The sequence below is a fragment of the Cervus elaphus genome, chromosome 5, assembly GCF_910594005.1.
Source record: "Cervus elaphus chromosome 5, mCerEla1.1, whole genome shotgun sequence".
In the NCBI taxonomy this organism is placed as follows: Eukaryota; Metazoa; Chordata; class Mammalia; order Artiodactyla; family Cervidae; genus Cervus; species Cervus elaphus.
In genome coordinates, this window is record NC_057819.1 from 66,517,267 (window position 1) to 66,534,146 (window position 16,880).

Consider the following 16,880-nt stretch of genomic DNA (forward strand, 5'->3'; position numbering starts at 1 on the left):
GGGTTTTCCTGGTGTCTCAGCAGTGAAGAATCCATGTGCCCATGCAGGAGACATGGGTTTGATTCTTGAATTGGAAAGATCCCCTGGAGGAGGAAACGGCAACTCACTCCAGTATTCTTGCCTGGGAAATCCCAGGGACAGAGAAGCCCTGCAGGTTACAGCTCATGTGGTTGCGAAACGCTGGATATGACTTAGTGACTAAAACAACGTTTATGGCAGCGCTATTCACTGCAGCTAAGATATGGACACAATCCAAATGCCCATCAACAAATGAATGGATAAAAAAAGATGTGGTATATATTCACAGTGTAATATTATTCAGCAGGAATGGGGGAAATTCTGCCATTTACAGCAAAATAGATGGACCTTGAGCACCTTATGCTAATTGAGATAAGTCAGGCAGAGAAAGATAAGTACTGCATGAGCCCACTGAAATGTGAAAAATAAAAAAAAAATCAAACATGTTTAAAAAAAAACCCGAGCACAAAATGGTGTTACCAGGAAATGGGGGTGGAAGATAAAATTAATGGTGTTTAAGCATGCAAATTAGCAATGAGTACTAAAACGAGCACAGGGATTTGATGTACTGTTTATTGAGCATAGACAATAATATTTTACTGTATATAATGTGAGGGATATCATTACAGTGACAGTTATATCACAATACATAAATGCATGAAAGGAACACAAAGTACATCTTAAATTTGCACAGTGTTGTATGTCAAATTTATCTAATAAGTAAACAGTGGGAGAGTCACAATTTAAAATCAGGTAGAAAGCATATACCCATTCCCACATAATAAGGCAGAGGAATTCAGTAAACCTCATTCTTTATCAAGTTAAACCACACTGTATGACACTTAAGTATCAACATTTCTATTTTGATACATTAATATAATTAGTAACCAAGTGCCAATATACTTTTTGAAAACAGATTTGTTTATAATAGACATCCTAGAACTTACAAAGGAACTGTGCATATCCTACTGCATCATACTCTGTGGGAAGTCCAGGGTGTTTTTCAATAAGGAGAACACAAGTATGGGCCTGGAATTTTAGACGGTGAGCATGCATCCAACTCAGGAGGAGTATTATGGCTCCCGTGGTCTTTGTGAGAAAACCCGTGGTCACCATTACAACCCCAGTGCCATCAGCTTTGACTATGACAGAGTAAGCTGTCAGAGGAAGCTTGTTGATAAATGTACTGGAAAGCCTGTTTCACTGTGAAAAATCCTGAGATGGCCGATAACAAGAGTGCTGTTGATTCAAACAGAGTGATGATACACGTAGTGGAATCTGTGCGTAAGATATGGATGTGCACTGGTGCCTTCCAAGATGCTCCTTTGCTAAAACAGCTTCCAAGCCATTGGAAAGGGAAATTGGATAGAAAATTATGGAGCTAAGAATCGTCTTTTTTTGTCCACACTGCTCATCCATTCACTCTCATCTCTAAATTATCTCTTTTCACCTTTAAATCCAGACCTTCAGAAGAAAACATTTTTCATGTTGCACTTTACAGATTTCTTAAAATATATTTTCTGCAAAACTTTGAAAATATTAAAAGGCTGCAAGCAGGTTAAATATATATAACTTTAATATATATATTTTTATATATTTAATAAATATATATAACTTGTAATAAATATATAACTTTAAAGAGAAGAAATAACTGGATTCAAAGAAATTAAGGTACAAAAGCAACATTAATTGTTGAAGACTTGACTGTCATTTGGCTGTCTACATGAAAACAGGGGATCTGTTACCAGCTCTTATCTTATAGAAATAGTCATTATACATAAAGAGATCAGAGTTATAGGACAGCTTGTAATAACCAATTAAAAATGAAAAAAATTGCACCTCTTCAAGTAGTATAATATTTAAATGAATGACACATTATAGAATACAATATAATTAAAAACAATGAAGCAATGTACATATGCAGGGTATGGGTAGATCTTTAAATGCATTGGCTAAGAAAACAAAGAATTTCTCAATATGTACAGTGTAATGCAATTTATAGAAATCATGTCTGTTTCAGTTGGAGCTGCTGTAACAAAAATACCATAGACCCAGTGGCTTAGACTGCATTTATTTCTCACAGTTCTGATGGGTAAGAAGTCCAGGATCAAGATACAGCGTCCAGTGACAGCCTTCTTAGTGACTGGTTCATAGATGGCGATCTTCTTGCTGTGTCCCCACCAGAAAGTTCTCAGGCTTCTCTTTACAAGGACATTAATCCTTTTCATAAGGACTCCACCTTCAGAACCTAATCACCTCCCAAAGACCTCATCTCCTAACATTAACACATCAGGGGTTAGAATGTTAACATTTTGGGTTTTGGGGCACTCATTCAGTCCATAGCACTCTGCCTAAATACAGGGGTACAGATAAAACCCAAATAGATACATACATACATATGAGAATAGACAAAAATAGGCACATCAAATTGCAGTGAAATATAATGTGCATTGCAAACTGTTCACGAAATAACTTTAACAATTTACATTTACCTCAAAAGCTTATAAGTGTGGAATTAATGGGGCTTCCCATGTGGCACAGTGGTAAAGAATCTGCCTGCCAACGCAGGAGTTGAGGGTTAAATCCCTGGACTGGGAAGATCCTCTGGAGAAGGAAATGGCAACCCACTCCAGTATTCTTGCCTAGAAAAGTCCATGGACAGAGGAGCCTGGTGGGCAACAGTCCATGAGTTAGCAGAGTTGGACACTACTGAGCATGCATGTATGTGGAATTAATATAATTTGGCATCAAAACATTTTTGGATTATATATATATACATATATATATGTATATATATATATTTGATTCAAAAATAAAAGTTTATTATTATTTTTGCAAAATACTAGAAGAAGAAAGCTTGACAAAATTGGTTTGGCTGGGATAAGAAGAAGAAAGCAGTAGTTTACAGTAGGTGTCATAAAGACTCTCCAGGGTGGGTATCTGTGAGTATTCGACTGCTTATCAACAAGGCCCACCAGTTCTACAAGGTTGAGACCCATTTCTCTAAACTTGCTTTCTGAGAAATCTCATCCATTGATCTGTCCTCAAATACTGTTGGTTTATATCTAACTTTTTTCCTTGGTTTAAATGTCTTTGAATGATTTCCCATTGCTTACACGTTATATGGCAGAATAAAAAACAAGTTCTTGGCCCAGTATTCAAGGGCCTTTTCCAACAAGGTGCTCTTTCCACATGACCAGACTTGTAGCCACATGTTCCAGGAAACAAACTCATTTAGAAGGATGATGCAGAGTGTGGAATGCAGTTTATTACACCGGCAGGCCCAAGGCAGAGTCTCCTTTTAACCAAGGACCCTGACCAGTTTTGTGAAAACCTTATATACTACCACGTTAGTAAAGTAATGCTCAAAATTCTCCAAGCTAGACTTCAGCAATACATGAACTGTGAACTTCCAGATGTTCAAGATGGTTTTAGAAAAGGCAGAGGAACCAGAGATCAAACTGCCAACATCCGCTGAATCATTGAAAAGGCAAGAGATTTCCAGAAAAACATCTATTTCTGCTTTATTGACTGTGCCAAAGCCTTTGACTGTGTGAGATGGGAATACCAGAACACCTGACCTGCCTCTTGAGAAACCTGTATGCAGATCAGGAAGCAACAGTTAGAACTGGACATGGAACAACAGACTGGTGCCAAATAGGAAAAGGAGTACATCAAGGCTGTATGTTGTCACCATGATTGTTTAACTTATATGCAGAATACATCATGAGAAACATCGGGCTGGAGGAAGCACAAGCTGGAATCAAGTTTGCCAGGAGAAATATCAATACCTCAGATATGCAGATGACACCACCCTTATGGCAGAAAGTGAAGAAGAATGGAAGAACCTCTTGATGAACATGAAAGAGGAGAGTGAAAAAGTTGGCTTAAAGCTCAGCATTCAGAAAACTAAGATCATGGCATCCAGTCCCATCACTTCATGGCCAATAGATGGGTAAATAGTGGAAACAGTGGCTGACTTTATTTTTCTGGGCTCCAAAATCACTGAAGAGGTTGAATGCAGCCATGAAATTAAAAGACGCTTACTCCTTGGAAGGAAAGTTATGACCAACCCAGACACCATATTAAAAAGCAGAGACATTACTTTGTCAACAAAGGTCTGTCTAGTCAAGGCTATGGTTTTCCAGTAGTCATGTATGGTTGTGAGAGTTGGACTATAAACAAAGCTGAGCACTGAAGAGTTGATGTTTTTGAATTGTGGTGTTGGAGAAGACTCTTGAGGGCCCCTTGAACTGCAAGGAGATCCAACCAGTCCATCCTAAAGGAAATCAGTCCGAATATTCATTGGAAGGACTGATGTTGAAGCTGAAACTCCAATACTTTGGCCACCTGATGTGAAGAGTTGACTCATTTGAAAAGACCCTGATGCTGGGAAATTTGAAGTCAGGAGGAGAAGAGGATGACAGAGGATGAGATGGTTGGATGGCATAGCCGACTCAATGGACATGGGTTTGTGTAAACTCCGGGAGTTGGTGATGGACAGGGAGACCTGGCGTGCTGTGGTTCATGGGGTTGCAAAGAGTCGGACACGACTGAGTGACTGAACTGAACTATATACCCTAAGTGTATGTGCCCAAACCCACCTCCCCAAATTCCCTGAAACTAGTCTGAACAAAGGAAAAGAAAGAGACAATCAAAATTAACCTGTGATTCATATGACTTAGGCCTAGGTAGTTAACAATGGACAGTTATCAGAAGGCCTGTGGTCATACCCCAATAAGCATAATAGAATGTATGGTTCTATTTGGTTACACAGGTAATCAGGATATTCTTTTAGGCGATGGAGAGTCTAGGGATGAGCCCTGGGCCTCTTCCATCCAGGGGGTCTGCTTTTCCAGTTGGTGTGACATTTCCATAGATACTGGTCATAGAGCTCTCAGTCCATAGTCGGGCCCAAGACAGAGTCCTGCTTTCACGATGGAGCCTGTTCTGTCTGTCTCCTCCTTCAGGCTCAGCTCCCACTCCACATCCACAAGTCATCTTTACTCAGCTGCACCACACCTTGGCCTTTCTCAGAACACACTACACAATTTCTCACCTCTAATTTTACTCTCATTTTCTCTCTGGGAATGTCTTTCCCTTTCTTCCTCTTTCATTATGCTAACAACACTCATTCTGTAAAGGGCCCCTGGTCAGAATGAGCCCTTCTTTCATATTTCTATGACCTTTGCAAAGGAAACTCTTATGTGGTACTGTTTTATGGCACCTCACATTCCAGTTATCATTGCTATCTTTTGCCCACCCCAAAAAGAAGCAGTCAGAATGTTTAAGCTCTGTCACCTACAAATTGGCACTTGCCAAGAGCGTTTGCCAATGACCAAACAAAACAACAAGGACATTGCCTCTGCCTGTGCTGCTGCAGCTAATGACCTCCAATGCTCCCTGCAGGGAGTTCAGGGTGGAGAGTGAGGCGCTCTGTGTTCCAGGGAAGCTAGTGAAATGGATCTTTAGACAGTTAGATATTTTCAGAAACTAATTTCATGATCCCAATCCTTCAGTATTCTTGCCTTGAGAACCCCATGAACAGTATGAAAAGACAAAAAGATAGGACACTGAAAGATGAACTCCACAGGTCGGTAGGTGTCCAATATGATACTGGAGATCAGTGGAGAAATAGCTTCAGAAAGAATGAAGGGATGGAGCCAAACCAAAAACAACACCCAGTTGTGGATGTGACTGGTGATAGAACCAAGGTTGGATGCTATAAAGAGCAATATTGCATAGGAACCTGGAATGTTAGGTTATGAATCAAGGCAAATTTGAAGTGGTCAAATAGGAGATGGCAAGAGTGAACATCGACATTCTAGAAATCAGCGAACTAAAGTGGACTGGAAGGGGTGAATTTACTCAGATGAACATTATATCTACTACTGTGGGCAGGAATCCCTTAGAAGAAATGGAGTAGCCATCATAGTCAACAAAAGAGTCCACAATGCAGTATTTGGGTGCAATCTCAAAAACAACAGAATGATCTCTGTTCGTTTCAAAGGCAAACCATTCAATATCATGGTAATCCAAGTCTATGCCCTGACCAGTAATGCTGAAGAAGCTGAATGGTTCTGTGAAGACCCACAAGACCTTTTAGAACTAACACCCAAAAAAGATGTCCTTTTCATTATAGGGGACTGGAATGCAAAAGTAGGAAGTCAGGAAACACCTGGAGTAACAGGAAATTTGGCTTTGGAGTACAGAATGAAGCAGGGCAAAGGCCAACAGAGTTTTGGCAAGAGAATGCACTGGTCATAGCAAACACCCTCTTCCAACAACACAAGAGAAGACTCTATTCGTGGACATCACCAGATGGCCAACACTGAAGTCAGACTGATTATATTCTTTGCAGCCAAAGACGGAGAAGCTCTATACAGTCAGCAAAAATAAGACCTGAAGCTGACTGTGGCTCAGACCATGAACTCCTTATTGTCAAGTTCAGACTTAAATTGAAGAAAATAGGGAAAACCACTAGACCATTCAGGTATGACCTAAATCAAATCCCTTATGAACATACAGTGGAAGTGAGAAATAGATTTAAGGGATTAGATCTGATAGACAGAGTGCCTGGTCAACTACGGATGGAGGTTCATGACATTGTATAGGAGACAGACCATCCCCAAGAAAAAGAAATGCAAAACAGCAAAATGGCTGCCTGAGGAGGGCTTACAAATAGCTGTGAAAAGAAGAGAAGCAAAAAGCAAAGGAGAAAAGAAAAGATATACCTATTTGAATGCAGAGTTCCAAAAAATAGCAAGGAGAGATAAGAAAGCCTTTCTCTGTGATCAATGCAAAGAAATAGAAGAAAACAACAGAATGGGAAAGAATAGAGATCTCTTCAAGAAAATTAGAGATACCAAGGGAACATTTCATGCAAAGATGGGCTCGATAAAGGACACGAAATTGTATGGACCTGACAGAAGCAGAAGAGATTAAGAAGAGGCGGCAAGAATACGCAGAACTGTACAAAAAATATATTCATGACCCAGTTAATCACGATGATGTGATCAGTCACCTAGAGCCAGACATCCTGGAATGTGAAGTCAGGTTGGCCTTAGAAAGCATCACTACAAACAAAGCTAGTGGAGCTGATGGAATTCCAGGTGAGCTATTTCAAATAGTGAAAGATGATGCTGTGAAAGTGCTGCACTCAATATGCCAGCAAATTTGGAAAACTCAGCAGTGGCCACAGGACTGAAAAGGTCAGTTTTCATTATAATCCCAAAGAAAAGAAATGCCAAAGAATGCTCAAACTACTGCACAATTGCACTCATCTCACACGCTAGTAAAGTAATGCTCAAAATTCTCCAAGCCAGGTTTTAGCAATACATGAACCATGAAATTCCAGATGTTCAAGCTGGTTTCAGAAAAGGCAGAGAAACCAGAGATCAAACTGCCAACATCCGCTGGATCATCGAAAAAGTAGGAGAGTTTCAGAAAAACATATATTTCTGCATTATTGACTATGCCAAAGCCTTTGACTGTGTGGATCACAATAAACTGGGGAAAATTCTTCAAGGGATGGGAATACCAGACCACCTGACCTGCCTCTTGAGAAACCTGTATGCAGATCAGGAAGCAACAGTTAGAACAGGACATGGAACAACAGACTGGTTCCAAATAGGAAAAGGAGTACGTCAAGGCTGTATATTGTCACCGTGCTTATTTAACTTCTATGCAGAGTACATCATGAGAAATGCTGGGCTGGAAGAAGCACAGTCTGGAATCAAGATTGCTGGGAGAAATATCAATAACCTCAGATATGCAGATGACACCACCCTTATGGCAGAAAGTGAAAAAGACCTAAAGAGCCTCTTGATGAAAGTGAAAGAAGAGAGTGAAAATGTTGGCTTAAAGCTCACCATTCAGAAAACTAGGATCATGGCATCTGGTTCCATCACTTCATGGGAAATAGTTGGGGAAACAGTGGAAACAGTGGCTGACTTTATTTTTCTGGGCTCCAAAATCACTGCAGATGGTGAGTGCAGCCAGGAAATTAAAAGACGGTAACTCCTTGGAAGGAAAGTTATGACCAACCCAGACACCATATTAAAAAGCAGAGACATTACTTTGTCAACAAAGGTCTGTCTAGTCAAGGCTATGGTTTTTCCAGTGGTCATGTATGGATGTGAGTGTTGGACTATAAAGAAAGCTGAGAATCGATGAATTGATGGTTTTGAACTGTGGTGTTGGAGATTACTCTTGAGAGTCCCCTGGACTGCAAGGAGATCCAACCAGTCCATATAAAGGAGATCAGCCCTGGGTGTTCATTGGAAGGACTGATGCTGAAGCTGAAACTGCAATACTTTGGCTACTTGACGCGAAGAGTTGACTTTTTGGAAAAGATCCTGATGCTGGTTGATTGAGGGCAGGAGGAGAAGGGGACGACAGAGGATGAGATGGTTGGATGGCATCACCGACTCAATGGACATGGGTTTGTGTAAACTCTGAGAGTTGGTGATGGACAGGGAGGCCTGGCGTGCTGTGGTTCATGGGGTTGCAAAGAGTCGGACACGACTGAGCGACTGAACTGAACTGAACTATATACCCTAAGTGTATGTGCCCAAACCCACCTCCCCAAATTCCCTGAAACTAGTCTGAACAAAGGAAAAGAAAGAGACAATCAAAGTTAACCTGTGATTCATATGACTTAGGCCTAGGTAGTTAACAATGGACAGTTATCAGAAGGCCTGTGGTCATACCCCAATAAGCATAATAGAATGTATGCTCTTATAAACTGAGCACTTGATTGACTTGAACCCCCCTTCACCACAATCCTATATATCGACCTTTCCCAGCTGCTTCTTTGGAGCAGTCTCTCAGAGCTCTCTGGGCCGCTGTCTCTGGACCACGGTCCTCATTTTGCCCCAAAAAGACTTCAGTCCCAGCTCGCATGTTGTGCATCACGTAGTTGACAGCTCCAAAGTAGGCAATCAAAAACAAGTTCAGAAAGAAATCCATCAGGATTCATCTTTATTTTTAAAGGTATCTTAAGCAAAAATTCTACATCATTCATTTAAGAGATTGTTGGTTATTTACCTGTTGTTTGCCTGTTATCCTCAGACCTCTCATTCTATTCTCTGCTCTGTAACTGTTACTAGGGGCCAAAAACCCTAGGCTTTTTTGCCAGTTGGCTTCCAGTTAGATTCTGCTAATAGAATGCATCGTTAGGAATTCACACGGCAGAGAGATGGGGGAAATCAGTGTTTGTTCTCTCTACACCTCTCTTCTCTACACCTCTTTCCTTTGTAGAGAAGCATTCTTGGAGCTGTGTCCATTCCAAGTAAAGTTTGCCTGATTTAGCAAGTAAAAATAAAATACAGCCAACTAAATGTGAATTCAAAATAAGCAATGAATGCTTTCTTTTATTATAGATATATCCCATGCAATATTTGGAACACACTTATAATGAAAAGTTATTTATTTGAATTATACATTTATCTGGGTGTCCTGTATTTTACCTGTCAACTTCAATGACAAAAGCTCAGCATTTTGTTTAATTATCTTCCCTTATTCTAGTTTCTGGGTTGATGCTGTCCATTTCTGAGTCTTCGAGGATTGATTCTTCTGCATAAAATAGCTTTCCCTTTTTGGCTTCATTCATTGACAGTTTAAGATTAAGTTTTCTCTAGTGTGTTGGTTACCACTTGTCTACATGCTTTTTCATTTCCAAAATTTTTAATTTTTTCCTTTTGCTTATTCCCACACTTGCGGTTTTGTTGCTGGTGAACTTGAGGTTCTTTCTTCATCACGAAAGAATCTGGAGACAAGCAAAGAAGTTAAGAAAGTAAAGGAAGTGTGTATTAAGTAAGGATATGCACATGCTCTCAGGGCTTCCCAGGTGGTGCTGGTGGGAAAGAGCCTGCCTTCCAATACAGGCAGCAGAAGAGACACAGGTTCAGTCCCTGCATCAGGAAGTCGTTCTGGAGGAGGGCATGGAAACTCACTCTGGTGCTCTTTCCTGGAGAATGCAATGGACAGAGGAGTCTGGCAAGCTATAGCCCATGGGGTCACGAAGAGTCAGACAGGATTGAAGTGAGTCAGCATGCATGCATTCTCAGAGGGAGATCAGGCAGACAGGTGAAGAGTTGGTGCCCTGGGCCTCTTTGACAAGTTGGTTCTGAGGGACAAACAAATACAGGGATGGAATATTCACTGAGGAAGAAGTTTGGGGATCAGCTTCCCTGATTTTTATCCCAGCTCCATTTTTTCAAGGGGAGGAGGGATTTCTGTCCCCCATTTAGCTTAGATCAGAAGTGCCACGATGAAGAGTACTTCTTATCTATAAGTAAGTGTTAGTAGCGCAGTCGTGCCTGACTCTTTGCGACCCCATGGACTGCAGCCCATCAGGCTCTTCTGTCCATGAGATTTTCCAGGCAAGGATACTGGAGTGGGTTGCCATTTCCTTCTCCATTCTTATCGATAAGCCTAATCTTATGGGGCTTCTCAGGTGATGTAGTAGTAAAAAAATCTGCCTGCCAATGCAGAAGACCCAAGAGTTGTGGGTTCAATCCCTGGGCCAGGAAGATCCCCTGGAGGAGAAAATGGCAACCCACTCCAGTATTCTTGCCTGGAAAATTCGTGGACAGAGGAGCCTGGCATGCTATACGGGGTTGCAAAGAGTCGGACACAACTGAACGACTGAGCACAGTCTTATCCAACGAGAGTACAATGAACAAAGGCTCACATTTGGATGCAATGCAAGAGGTCCCGCCTTTCCCCACCTTTTTTTGGTCTGCTACTCAGACCCTTCATAATGCAATTTCCTGTCAGCCTGTAGTTTTCTGCTTTCCTTTGTCTATGAACCCCTACTGTTTACAAGATGCCTGATTTCCTGCCACCTGGCCCCTGTCCCCATTTCTCTGCTCATAGCTAGCTACCTGCCTGCTATAACAGTTTTATGCCTAAAACAAACAAAAACAATTCTTCTGTCAATTTAATGAGTTTTGGGGAAGAAGCAGAAGTAGATTTATATATTCAATCCACCACCTTTATATCTATTTAATATGTTCTTACAATTTTTTTCTGTCTATTTTGGCTATTTTTCTTACATCAGCAAGTTCAAACCCACTTCAGTTTTTCTTTGAATGGCAGCATAGTATTCCCTGTCCCACTGTCTCTATGCACCAGAAGTTACTACTAAACTAATTTTTACTGGAGGAATTAGAAATTTCTGTTGAGTTTTGAGAGCTGGGAGATAAAGACAAATGTGGAAACACATTTCCTATGAATGTGTCTGGATATGGAACAGTTATGTATGAGTGAGGAAATAGTCAATAGATTTGAATATCTGGTTGATATTTTCTGTTAATATTTTGACTAGAAGTAGTAGTTACTAATTCCTAATGAAATGCAAAGTAAAAGATTTACCTTAGCTTCTATTTATACTCCTGTTAAGGGTTTAACTGATGTCCTTCTAGACTTAATACATACTTTTTTGTATTAAGATCATGCTATATATTGTTCTACACATTTTCCCCAATATTCTGTGGCTATTTTGTTAAAATTAATTAACTCATTTATGTTTGGCTTCCTTGGGTCTTCACTGCATGCAGGCTTTTTCCAGTTGCAGCAATCTGAGCTATTTATTCTCTCCTGGCGGAGCATGGGCTCTAGGGCTTAGCTGCCCTGCAGCATGTGGAATCTCCCCAAACCAGGGATCCAACCCACATGCCCTGCATTGTCAGGCAGATTCTTAAGCACTGGAACACCAGGCAAGTCCTTCTGTGGCTATCTTTATACATTAACATTGTCTAATATATTCTTTTCAAAAAAAAGTACGCTATTTTTTCATACTGAAAAACATATTAGTCAATCCTCTATTCATGGGAAGATGCTCTATATATGCTTTCTATACCTGGTATAGATACTCCCACCTCCCGTTCTGATCTTTCAAAAGTTTCTTATATATTTCCCAACTTGATCATCAATTTGTCAACATCTCCAACAAAACTCATTGAAAATTTGATTAGGATCATATAAATCTACTTTAATTTCCACAGAAACAGCATATTTTAAAATTTTTCTTTTCTTCCGTGGTCAAGGTGTGTCTTTCCACTTAAGAACTTTCAATCAAGCTTTATAAGATTTCATGCAAAAATGGTCACAATAAAGGACAGAAACAGTATGGACCTAACATAGGCAGAAGATATTAAGAAGACAGAAGAACTATACAAAGAAGATGGTGTGATCACTCACCGAGAGCCAGACATCCTGGAGTGCAAAGTTAAATGGGTCTTAGGAAGCATCACTACAAACAAAGTTAGTGGAGGTGACAGAGTTTCAGTTGAGCTATTTCAAAGCCTAAAAGATGATGCTGTGAAAGTGCTGCACTCAGTATGCCAGCAAATTTGGAAAACACATCAGTGGCCACAGGACTGGAAAAGCTCAGCTTTCATTCCAATCCAAAAGAAAGGCAATGCCAAAGAATGCTCAAACTACCGCACAACGGCACTCATCTCGCACGCTAGCAAAGTAATGCTCAAAATTCTCCAAGCCAGGCTTCAACAGTACGTGAAATGAGAAATTCCAGATATTCAAACTGGATTTAGAAAGGGCAGAGGAACCAGAGATCAAATTGCCAACATCCACTGGATCATCAAAAAAGCAAGAGATTTCCTGAGAAACATCTACTTCTGCTTTATTGACTACAATAAAACCTTTGACTGTGTGGATTCCAACAAACTGTGGAAAATTCTTAAAGAGATGGGAACCCAGACCACCTTACCTGTCTCCTGAGAAATCTGTGTGCAGGTCAAGAAGCAACAGTTACAACTGGACACAGAAAAATGGACTGGTTCCAAACTGGGAAAGGAGTAAGTCAAGGCTGTTATGTTGTCACCCTGTTTATTTAACTCATATGCAGAGTACATCATGAGAAATGCTAGGCTAGATGAAGCACAAGCTGGAATCAAAATTGCTGAGAGAAATATCAGTAACCTCAGACATGCAGATGACACCACCCTTATTGCAGAAAGCAAAGAAGAACTAAAGAGCCTCTTGATGAAAGTGAAAGAGGAGAGTGAAAAAGCTGGCTTGAAACTCAACATTCAAAAAACTAAGACAATGGCATCTGGTCCCATCACTTCATGGCAAATAGATGGGGAAACAATGGAAATAGAGACTTTATTTCTGGGGGCTTCAAAATCACCGCAGATGGTGACTGCAGCCATGAAATAAGACCACACTTGCTCCTTGGAAGAAAAGTTATGACCAACCTAGACTGCATATTAAAAAGCAGAGACATTACTTTGCTGACAAAGGTCCACCTAGTCAAAGCTATGGTTTTTCCAGTAGTAATGTATGGATGTGAGAGTTGGACCATAAAGAAAGCTGAGCACTGAAGAATTGATGCTTTTGAACCGTGGTGTCGGAGAAGACTCTGGAGAGTCCCTTGGACAGCAAGGAGATCCAGCCAGTCCATCCTAAAGGAAATCAGTCCTGAATATTCATTGGAAGGAGTTTTGCTGAAGCTGAAACTCCATCTGAGTTGGCCACCTGATGCGAAGAACTGATACCTTGGAAAAGACCCTGATGCTGGGAAAGATTGAAGGCAGGAGGAAAAGGGGACGACAGAGGATGAGATGGTTGGATGGCATCACCGACTCGATGAAGCTGAGTTTGAACAAGCTCTAGAAGTTGGTGACGGACAGGGAAGCCTGGCATGCTGCAATCCATGGGGTCACAAAGAGTCAGACACGACTGAGTGACTGAACTCAATCACGTTTTATAGTTTTTTTGTTCCTCTACATAGAGTTTCCATATTTCCTGTTAAAGTTATTCTTTTATATATATATATATATGTACACACACACACACATATATATATATATATATATATATATATATATATTTGATAGGTTTTGTTCATAGGGTGAAAGTGGTTTTGGTCTTTTAATTGGAGGAAAACTGCTTTACAATGTTGTGTTCATTTCTGCCATACAACAATGTGAATCAGCCGTTAAGTATACATGGGCCCCTCCTTTGCGAACCTCCCTCCTATCCCCCATCCCACCCCATCCTTCTAGGTTGTCACAGAGGCCTGGGTTGAGCCTTCTGCGTTATGCTACACAGCAATGTCCCACAAGGTATCGTTTACATATGCTAATACATATGTTTCAGTGCTACTCTGTCAATTTGTCCCCTTCTCCTTCCCTCACTTTATCCACAAGTCTGTTCTCTATGTCTGTGTCTATTCCTGCCCTGCAAATAGGTTCATCAGTACCATTTTTCTAGATTCCATATTTATCCATTTATGATGTTTTTCTCTTTCTGACTCGCTTCACTCTGTATAACAGAATCTAGGTTCATCCAACTCACTAGAACTGACTCAAATCCATTCCTTTTTATGGCTGAGTATTAACACATTGCATATAGGTACTGTAACTTTTTCATCCATCCATATGTGAGTGTACATCTAGGTTCCTTCCATGTCCCAGCTATTGTAAATAGTGCTGCAATGAACATTGGGGTACGTGTCTTTTTGGAAAGTGGTTGTTTTTAAGACAGTATAAAACTGTTAGCTCGTTGCTGTTTTCATGTCCCATACTTTTCTTGTATGGAATAATCTTCTAGGACACATTCACTAGTTTTTAACTGATTTTCTACTGCTTGCTTTATATGACTCATCTATAAATCATTATAATTTGACTTTTAATCCTGTTAAAACTCTCAGAACCATTATCAAATAAAAAATGTGTAGGTATCCCCTTATTATTCCTGTGCCTGCCTCTGTGTTCCACCATGAAGAATAATTTAGTATTACTTCCTAATAATTACTCCTTAAGAAATTTTTGACACCTCAGCATTCTCTTAGACCTGGTATTTTTCTTGAATTCTGTCAAATGATTTTCCTGCAGGTATCAGTTGATCATTTTATTTATCTGAATTATTTTTAATAAAATGTTGTCTAACATCTAACTAGTTTTCAGTCATTTCCTCATAATGTTGTTTATTTCCTACTTTCTAATTATTATAATTTTACTTGAATCTATTAATAAATGTAGTGGCAAGTTCTAAAAAAAAGTTAAATTAGTGATGATGGGTATCCTTGTTTCTGAAGTTAACAGGAATGCTTCTAGTGTTTCTCAGTTAACAACTGAGGCAGGGTAGTTGCATTTAACCAAGTTCTTAAAGTATCCATGTGTTCCTATTTAATAACTTTTTTATTTAATGAAAAATGGACTTTGAACACTGAACGGCCTGTACCTTCTATGAAGATGCTCGTGATTTTTTCATTATATAAAACAATGTGGTGAACTACATTATTTCCTAATAGGAAAAATTTTTAATGAAAGTTTCCTTGCACTATTAGACTAAATTAGGTATGTGAAACTTGATTCTTTTACTAAACTTTACTACTGATTTTTGTGTCGATTTATAAGCAAAATAAAATTACAATTTCCTTTGTGTTTTATTGAATTTGAGTATTTTTGTTATACTCACACTTTAAATCATGAAAGCTCTCCTTTATCTAGGTCCTAGAAAAATTTAAAATGCATTGTAGTTAGAATTTCATTCTAAATCTGCACAAGCTTGGTGATGTGTGCAGGTGGTTTTGATAGAAGTTGACTACTTCTGTGGTAATCTGTGTAGGTTTTTTGCATGTCTGCAGTCATAGGAATTTATTAAAAATTTCAGGAAAATTTAAAATTTACCATTCTATTTGACTCTTTCAAATATGTTGGCATGGATTTGGACAGAATTCTCTCCTCCCACCTCCCTTTTATCATTTTTATTAGGATATCTATGATTCTTCCGTTTCTTATCTAAATTGTTTTATCTATTTTAATTTTGCAGCAAAAAATTAACATTTAGGTTTATTACTACTGACTCTATATCTTTATTTCATTAATTTATCAATTCTTTTTACTATTTTTTAAAAGTTTCTTCTAACAATTATGTTGAACACATTTGTCTTCATTACTTTTGGACTGGAGTCTGTTAAGGCAAAGGGAAGTGAGGAATTAAAGAGGTTAGGTTATAAATGGGTAAAGAGAAATGGTACATACCCAGAGGTGAACATTTGGTCTAATGATTTTTAAGACAGTCATTTTAAATATATACATTATTTAAATTACAACATACTTGTTGATGAGCATCATTTGACAAAAAAGGAATTTATGGTGCAAAAAAGAAAGGGGTTAATTATGAAAGTTAAGTTCTTGAGTAGGCAAGAGTATAAGGCAGTAATTGTATACATACTTGACAGTTTTGAGTAGGTGGGTAGTTCATCCTTTGCAAAAGAAGGCGTAATTTTATTTGTAGAAATGAGTGTGGTCACAGCTGATGGCTTACATATGGTCTGTGCTCATAAATCAAAAATGAGTTCAGCTAGCACAGTTGTCTCGCTAACATTTTACAGCTTCTTGAGTGACTCAAGGCATAGGCACAGTAAGGTTCAGGTTTAATTTGGGTTGAGGTTTTGCCAAGTAAATACAAAGAACAAAGGTACACACAAGAAATTCTGCTTAGGATTTCATGAGGTTCATGACCATACATGGTGGAAACTTTCTGCAAGAAGAGTCAATAGCACCTACCGAACAGCATGAAGCAGGGTAATGGAATTTTCTCATGCTCTTCAGAATTTGATACTTGTGTCTAACAAGAACAGTAGGCTGAAGCTTTGCTAGGCAGGATAACAAGGGCTATCATCCTCACCTCCTTGTTCTAACAATTTCTCCTTGGCTTTTGGACCAGGCTTTGGGACAGTATTCACCTCTATGATCTTTCTTCTGTTGGAAGGCGTAATTCAAATGTCTCAGGGATGCAAGTGCCGTGGGGTTTTTTTTTTTTTTTCTTTATTTAAGTTTACAAAATACATGCTTATAGAAAATTAAAACATTATAGAAATA